Source organism: Montipora capricornis, chromosome 1, assembly GCF_036669925.1.
Source record: "Montipora capricornis isolate CH-2021 chromosome 1, ASM3666992v2, whole genome shotgun sequence".
In the NCBI taxonomy this organism is placed as follows: domain Eukaryota; kingdom Metazoa; phylum Cnidaria; class Anthozoa; order Scleractinia; family Acroporidae; genus Montipora; species Montipora capricornis.
Window position 1 is genome coordinate 45,653,487 of NC_090883.1, and position 7,500 is coordinate 45,660,986.

Sequence of the window (7,500 nt, forward strand, 5' to 3'; positions counted from 1 at the left end):
CTTTCTTCGTTCGTCGAGAAGAAGTGTTTTTAAACAGCAAGGAGATCAAAGTTTTGGGTAACACCAACGATGGGTCTTGCCAATATCATATATACCCACAGTTGGAATTGTCAGCTTCTTATGGCAAACACATTCACACGAGTTGGCTGAAGGGCCATTTTGCAAAGAGTTGAAAGATCCGAATACTGCCAGCTAGGCGTGATTGGTGTAAAAATCTAGGCTTGCGAGGGCCTGTCCGGGAGTTGAACCCGGGAACCCTCTAGCACCCTAAGCGAGAATCATGCCACTAGACCAACAGGCCGAAAACACTTCTGTAGTGGATGGACAGGGACGCAATTTACTGTCACACGCCATGAGAAAGAAAAGAAAATAACCGATGTGCTTTGGTCCAGGTTGAGGCTCGAACTCACGACCTTGGCGTTATCAGCACCACGCTCTGCCAAACTGAGCTAATGGACCAGGTGGAATCAACAAAATGGTGTGGTTGTGATTTCAAAAAAACGCGTCCAACACAATACAAGGTAACTTCCTGTTACACAGTTTTGACTAAATCTTCGTGGGTCGATACAAATCATTGGTTTGAAAATTTCACGTACAGAGATATTAACTGTTTATAAAGAATTCTTTTGATTTTTAAATATTGCCAAGTCCTGAAACAAAGAACCGTTGTGTCGACTGGCAATAGATGATCTCTTGTGGCACATCAATGACAATAGGTGACGTAACTGTGGGTATAGGCCATTTCCGAGTTATGTCTGCCTCCTCTTTAAAGAGAGTCTAAGTGCGGAGTTTTTCTTATAAAAATTAGTTTTCATTCATATGTAAAGTGGAACAAATTGAAATCACAAAAAATTTTGCACTTAGACTCGCTTTAAAGAGGAGGCGGATATGAACTCAAAAATGGCCTATTGTAAGGTATATTGCCAGATAATGGTGGATTGTTATCCAGTGGGTTGTGTGGAGACTGGATATGCTTGATATGCATGGAGGAGGCGGATATGAACTCGGAAATGGCCTATTGTAAGGTCTATTGCCAGATAATGGTGGATTGTTATCCAGTGGTTTGTGTGGAGACTGGATATGCTGGATATGCTGTGGCTTTGGCTAACTTCCTCACCAGGTCATTTTCTCTGTCTTCGTAATGTTTGAGAAAGCAGCCTTGCACGTTTCAGATCCTTTGCTTTGAAGGCAGCCACTGGTCGCATAAGACAAAATCATCCTCCTCTCCCGGCGGGGAGTCGAACCCCGGTCTCCCGCGTGACAGGCGGGGATAATATCCACTATACTACCGAGGAAAAACACGGTGTTTAGCCAAGGCTTGAAAGGCGTGTTAAGTTTGACACACGAATCGCGAACTTGCGCCGAAGAATACTCATGATGGAACCACGGAACCGCCATGTTTGGCACACTGGATGGCAATGTGTGAGGGATGGAGTCGGTCATTTCTGCACTTAATTTACGCAAGCTAAGTGTTTTTTTGAATCTTTGTTCCTTCTAGTAGCGTTTCTTCTCTGCCGGAATCAAAATTGAAACGTTGGATTCATTGAAACTTGAACCTCCTTGAAGTAACTGAATGGGCTTCGGCGTCTTGGAAAAAAAACTATCACTTGCCTAGTTTGAGTCCCAATAGATGGAAGTGGTGAGGGAATTCTGTGCACATTCTTCACTTGGAGCCAAATTGACGTTTTTCTGAAGGCTGAATGACGAAGGAACTGAACAAGACCTGTAAGAGATCTTCTTGAAAAATATACTTAAGACCTTCAATAATTTTGCCGAAAATAGGGCATGCAATTCTTGCAGGGTCAGTGTTTCGTGCGGCTATCCTTCAAGCCCAGGTGTAAGAAAGTGTGCTTTTAATTCTTTGTTCCTTCTAGTAGCGTTTCTTCTCTGCCGGAATCAAAATTGAAACGTCGTTGAAACGACGCGCATGAATTACTAGCAGACGTGTCATTGCGATCTTTAACGATCCTTTAACTAAGAGACGTTGTAATGGGGAATTAGCTCAAATGGTAGAGCGCCCGCTTAGCATGCGGGAGGTACCGGGATCAATGCCCGGATTCTCCACGTGCGATCAAATTTGGCCAATGTTCCGAGCTCAAACAATCTCAAGCTGACTTTTTCTTGCGCTTGGCACAACCATGCTGGTCTTGTGAATAACATAGTTGGTCAGAGCGCTTGTTTTGTGAAAAGGAGTCATGGCCTCAAGTCCAATTGGCGCCTAAGTATTAGTTTCTGACACATCTTCCCGTGTGGCACGGTGACAAACCACCTGTTTTCCGTGTCATGACATTTGTTTTTGAAGTAACTGAACGGGCTTTGCCGTCTTGGAGCTAAAAATCACTTGCCTAGTTTGAGTCCCAATAGATGGAAGTGGTGAGGGAATTCTGTGCACATTCTTGACTTGCAGCCAAATTGACGTTTTTTGAAGGCTGAATGACGGAGGAACTGAACAAGACTGGCAGAAGATCTTCTTGAAAAATATGCGTAAGACCTTCATTAATTTTTGCCGAAAATAGGGCATGCAATTTCTTGCAGGGTCAGTGTTTCGTGCGTCTATCCTTCAAGCACAGGTGTAAGAAAGTGCTTGGAAGTGAGAAGTAAAAACTTGTGAGCCTTTCTTCGTCGTCGAGAAGAAGTGTTTAAACAGAAGGAGATCAAAGTTTGGGTAAACCAACGATGGGTCTCTGCCAATATCATATATACCCACAGTTGGAATTGTCAGCTTCTTATGGCAAACACATTCAACGAGTTGGCTGAAGGCCATTTTGCAAAGAGTGAAAGATCCGAATACTGCCAGCTAGGCGTGATTGGTAAAATCTAGCTTGCGAGGGCCTGTCCGGGAGTTGAACCCGGGACCTCTCGCACCCTAAGCGAGAATCATGCCACTAGACCAACAGGCCGAAAACACTTCTGTAGTGGATGGACAGGGACGCAATTTACTGTCACACGCCATGAGAAAGAAAAGAAATAACCGAGTGCTTTGGTCCATGTGAGGCTCGAACTCACGACCTTGGCGTTATCAGCACCACGCTCTGCCAACTGAGCTAATGGACCAGGTGGAATCAACAAATGGTGTGGTTGTGATTTCAAAACGCGTCCAACACAATACAAGGTAACTTTCCTGTAAGTTTTGACTAAATCTTCCGTGGTCGATACAAATCATTGGTTTGATAAATTTCACGTACAGAGATATTAACTGTTTATAAAGAATTCTTTTGATTTTTAAATATTGCCAAGTCCTGAAACAAAGAACCGTTGTGTCGACTGGCAATAGATGATCTCTTGGTGGCACATCAATGACAATAGGTGACGTAACTCTGGGTATAGGCCATTTCCGAGTTTATGTCTGCCTCCTCTTTAAAGAGAGTCTAAGTGCGAAGTTTTTCTTATCAAAATTTGTTTTCATTCATATGTAAAGTGGAACAAATTGAAATCACAAAAAATTTTGCACTTAGACTCGCTTTAAAGAGGAGGCGGATATGAACTCGGAAATGGCCTATTGTAAGGTCTATTGCCAGATAATGGTGGATTGTTATCCAGTGGGTTGTGTGGAGACTGGATATGCTTGATATGCATGGAGGAGGCGGATATGAACTCGGAAATGGCCTATTGTAAGGTCTATTGCCAGATAATGGTGGATTGTTATCCAGTGGTTTGTGTGGAGACTGGATATGCTGGATATGCTGTGGCTTTGGCTAACTTCCTCACCAGGTCATTTTCTCTGTCTTCGTAATGTTTGAGAAAGCAGCCTTGCACGTTTCAGATCCTTTGCTTTGAAGGCAGCCACTGGTCGCATAAGACAAAATCATCCTCTCTCCCCGGCGGGGAATCGAACCCGGTCTCCCGCGTGACAGGCGGGGATACTATCCACTATACTACCGAGGAAAAACACGGTGTTTAGCCAAGGCTTGAAAGGCGTGTTAAGTTTGACACACGAATCGCGAACTTGCGCCGAAGAATACTCATGATGGAACCACGGAACCGCCATGTTTGGCACACTGGATGGCAATGTGTGAGGGATGGAGTCGGTCATTTCTGCACTTAATTTACGCAAGCTAAGTGCTTTTTTTGAATCTTTGTTCCTTCTAGTAGCGTTTCTTCTCTGCCGGAATCAAAATTGAAACGTTGGATTCCTTGAAACTTGAACCTCCTTGAAGTAACTGAATGGGCTTCGGCGTCTTGGAAAAAAAACTATCACTTGCCTAGTTTGAGTCCCAATAGATGGAAGTGGTGAGGGAATTCTGTGCACATTCTTCACTTGGAGCCAAATTGACGTTTTTCTGAAGGCTGAATGACGAAGGAACTGAACAAGACCTGTAAGAGATCTTCTTGAAAAATATGCTTAAGACCTTCAATAATTTTTGACGAAAATAGGGCATGCAATTTCTTGCAGGGTCAGTGTTTCGTGCGGCTATCCTTCAAGCCCAGGTGTAAGAAAGTGTGCTTTTAATTCTTTGTTCCTTCTAGTAGTGTTTCTTCTCTGCCGGAATCAAAATTGAAACGTCGTTGAAACGACGCGCATGAATTACTAGCAGACGTGTCATTGCGATCTTTAACGATCCTTTAACTAAGAGACGTTGTAATGGGGAATTAGCTCAAATGGTAGAGCGCCCGCTTAGCATGCGGGAGGTACCGGGATCAATGCCCGGATTCTCCACGTGCGATCAAATTTGGCCAATGTTTCGAGCTCAAACAATCTCAAGCTGACTTTTTCTTGCGCTTGGCACAACCATGCTGGTCTTGTGAATAATATAGTTGGTCAGAGCGCTTGTTTTGTGAAAAGGAAGTCATGGCCTCAAGTCCAATTGGCGCCTACGTATTAGTTTCTGACACATCTTACCGTGTGGCACGGTGACAAACCACCTGCTTTCCGTGTCATGACATTTGTTTTTGACGTAACTGAACGGGCTTCGGCGTCTTGGAGCTAAAAATCACTTGCCTAGTTTGAGTCCCAATAGATGGAAGTGGTGAGAGAATTCTGTGCACATTCTTGACTTGCAGCCAAATTGAGGTTTTTTTGAAGGCTGAATGACGGAGGAACTGAACAAGACTGGCAGAAGATCTTCTTGAAAAATATGCGTAAGACCTTCATTAATTTTTGCCGAAAATAGGGCATGCAATTTCTTGCAGGGTCAGTGTTTCGTGCGTCTATCCTTCAAGCACAGGTGTAAGAAAGTGCTTGGAAGTGAGAAGTAAAAACTTGTGAGCCTTTCTTCGTCGTCGAGAAGAAGTGTTTAAACAGAAGGAGATCAAAGTTTTGGGTAAACCAACGATGGGTCTCTGCCAATATCATATATACCCACAGTTGGAATTGTCAGCTTCTTATGGCAAACACATTCAACGAGTTGGCTGAAGGCCATTTTGCAAAGAGTGAAAGATCCGAATACTGCCAGCTAGGCGTGATTGGTAAAATCTAGCTTGCGAGGGCCTGTCCGGGAGTTGAACCCGGGACCTCTCGCACCCTAAGCGAGAATCATGCCACTAGACCAACAGGCCGAAAACACTTCTGTAGTGGATGGACAGGGACGCAATTTACTGTCACACGCCATGAGAAAGAAAAGAAATAACCGAGTGCTTTGGTCCATGTGAGGCTCGAACTCACGACCTTGGGGTTATCAGCACCACGCTCTGCCAACTGAGCTAATGGACCAGGTGGAATCAACAAATGGTGTGGTTGTGATTTCAAAACGCGTCCAACACAATACAAGGTAACTTTCCTGTAAGTTTTGACTAAATCTTCCGTGGTCGATACAAATCATTGGTTTGATAAATTTCACGTACAGAGATATTAACTGTTTATAAAGAATTCTTTTGATTTTTAAATATTGCCAAGTCCTGAAACAAAGAACCGTTGTGTCGACTGGCAATAGATGATCTCTTGGTGGCACATCAATGACAATAGGTGACGTAACTGTGGGTATAGGCCATTTCCGAGTTTATGTCTGCCTCCTCTTTAAAGAGAGTCTAAGTGCGAAGTTTTTCTTATAAAAATTAGTTTTCATTCATATGTAAAGTGGAACAAATCGAAATCACAAAAATTTTGCACTTAGACTCGCTTTAAAGAGGAGGCGGATATGAACTCGGAAATGGCCTATTGTAAGGTCTATTGCCAGATAATGGTGGATTGTTATCCAGTGGGTTGTGTGGAGACTGGATATGCTTGATATGCATGGAGGAGGCGGATATGAACTCGGAAATGGCCTATTGTAAGGTCTATTGCCAGATAATGGTGGATTGTTATCCAGTGGTTTGTGTGGAGACTGGATATGCTGGATATGCTGTGGCTTTGGCTAACTTCCTCACCAGGTCATTTTCTCTGTCTTCGTAATGTTTGAGAAAGCAGCCTTGCACGTTTCAGATCCTTTGCTTTGAAGGCAGCCACTGGTCGCATAAGACAAAATCATCCTCTCTCCCCGGCGGGGAATCGAAGCCCGGTCTCCCGCGTGACAGGCGGGGATACTATCCACTATACTACCGAGGAAAAACACGGTGTTTAGCCAAGGCTTGAAGGGCGTGTTAAGTTTGACACACGAATCGCGAACTTGCGCCGAAGAATACTCATGATGGAACCACGGAACCGCCATGTTTGGCACACTGGATGGCAATGTGTGAGGGATGGAGTCGGTCATTTCTGCACTTAATTTACGCAAGCTAAGTGCTTTTTTTGAATCTTTGTTCCTTCTAGTAGCGTTTCTTCTCTGCCGGAATCAAAATTGAAACGTTGGATTCCTTGAAACTTGAACCTCCTTGAAGTAACTGAATGGGCTTCGGCGTCTTGGAAAAAAACTATCACTTGCCTAGTTTGAGTCCCAATAGATGGAAGTGGTGAGGGAATTCTGTGCACATTCTTCACTTGGAGCCAAATTGACGTTTTTCTGAAGGCTGAATGACGAAGGAACTGAACAAGACCTATAAGAGATCTTCTTGAAAAATATGCTTAAGACCTTCAATAATTTTTGCCGAAAATAGGGCATGCAATTTCTTGCAGGGTCAGTGTTTCGTGCGGCTATCCTTCAAGCCCAGGTGTAAGAAAGTGTGCTTTTAATTCTTTGTTCCTTCTAGTAGCGTTTCTTCTCTGCCGGAATCAAAATTGAAACGTCGTTGAAACGACGCGCATGAATTACTAGCAGACGTGTCATTGCGATCTTTAACGATCCTTTAACTAAGAGACGTTGTAATGGGGAATTAGCTCAAATGGTAGAGCGCCCGCTTAGCATGCGGGAGGTACCGGGATCAATGCCCGGATTCTCCACGTGCGATCAAATTTGGCCAATGTTCCGAGCTCAAACAATCTCAAGCTGACTGTTTCTTGCGCTTGGCACAACCATGCTGGTCTTGTGAATAACATAGTTGGTCAGAGCGCTTGTTTTGTGAAAAGGAAGTCATGGCCTCAAGTCCAATTGGCGCCTAAGTATTAGTTTCTGACACATCTTACCGTGTGGCACGGTGACAAACCACCTGTTTTCCGTGTCATGACATTTGTTTTTGAAGTAACTGAAC

At 43.9% G+C, this 7,500-nt stretch overlaps 1 protein-coding gene and 8 non-coding genes across 9 annotated transcripts in view; 4 read left to right on the forward strand and 5 right to left on the reverse strand.

Moving 5' to 3' along the window:
• Window positions 1-7,500, forward strand: part of LOC138046056 (NLR family CARD domain-containing protein 3-like) — a 253,105-nt gene that overhangs the window by 46,909 nt on the left and 198,696 nt on the right. The window lies entirely within an intron of this gene.
• On the reverse strand, window positions 385-459 carry Trnai-gau (transfer RNA isoleucine (anticodon GAU)). The gene has a single exon. It is a non-coding gene; the product is annotated as a tRNA-Ile (tRNA).
• On the forward strand, window positions 1,992-2,064 carry Trnaa-agc (transfer RNA alanine (anticodon AGC)). Its single transcript has one exon. It is a non-coding gene; the product is annotated as a tRNA-Ala (tRNA).
• Window positions 2,829-2,900, reverse strand: Trnap-agg (transfer RNA proline (anticodon AGG)). Its single transcript has one exon. It is a non-coding gene; the product is annotated as a tRNA-Pro (tRNA).
• On the reverse strand, window positions 2,982-3,054 carry Trnai-gau (transfer RNA isoleucine (anticodon GAU)). Its single transcript has one exon. It is a non-coding gene; the product is annotated as a tRNA-Ile (tRNA).
• Trnaa-agc (transfer RNA alanine (anticodon AGC)) lies at window positions 4,585-4,657 on the forward strand. The gene has a single exon. It is a non-coding gene; the product is annotated as a tRNA-Ala (tRNA).
• Window positions 5,425-5,496, reverse strand: Trnap-agg (transfer RNA proline (anticodon AGG)). The gene has a single exon. It is a non-coding gene; the product is annotated as a tRNA-Pro (tRNA).
• Trnai-gau (transfer RNA isoleucine (anticodon GAU)) lies at window positions 5,578-5,650 on the reverse strand. The gene has a single exon. It is a non-coding gene; the product is annotated as a tRNA-Ile (tRNA).
• On the forward strand, window positions 7,180-7,252 carry Trnaa-agc (transfer RNA alanine (anticodon AGC)). The gene has a single exon. It is a non-coding gene; the product is annotated as a tRNA-Ala (tRNA).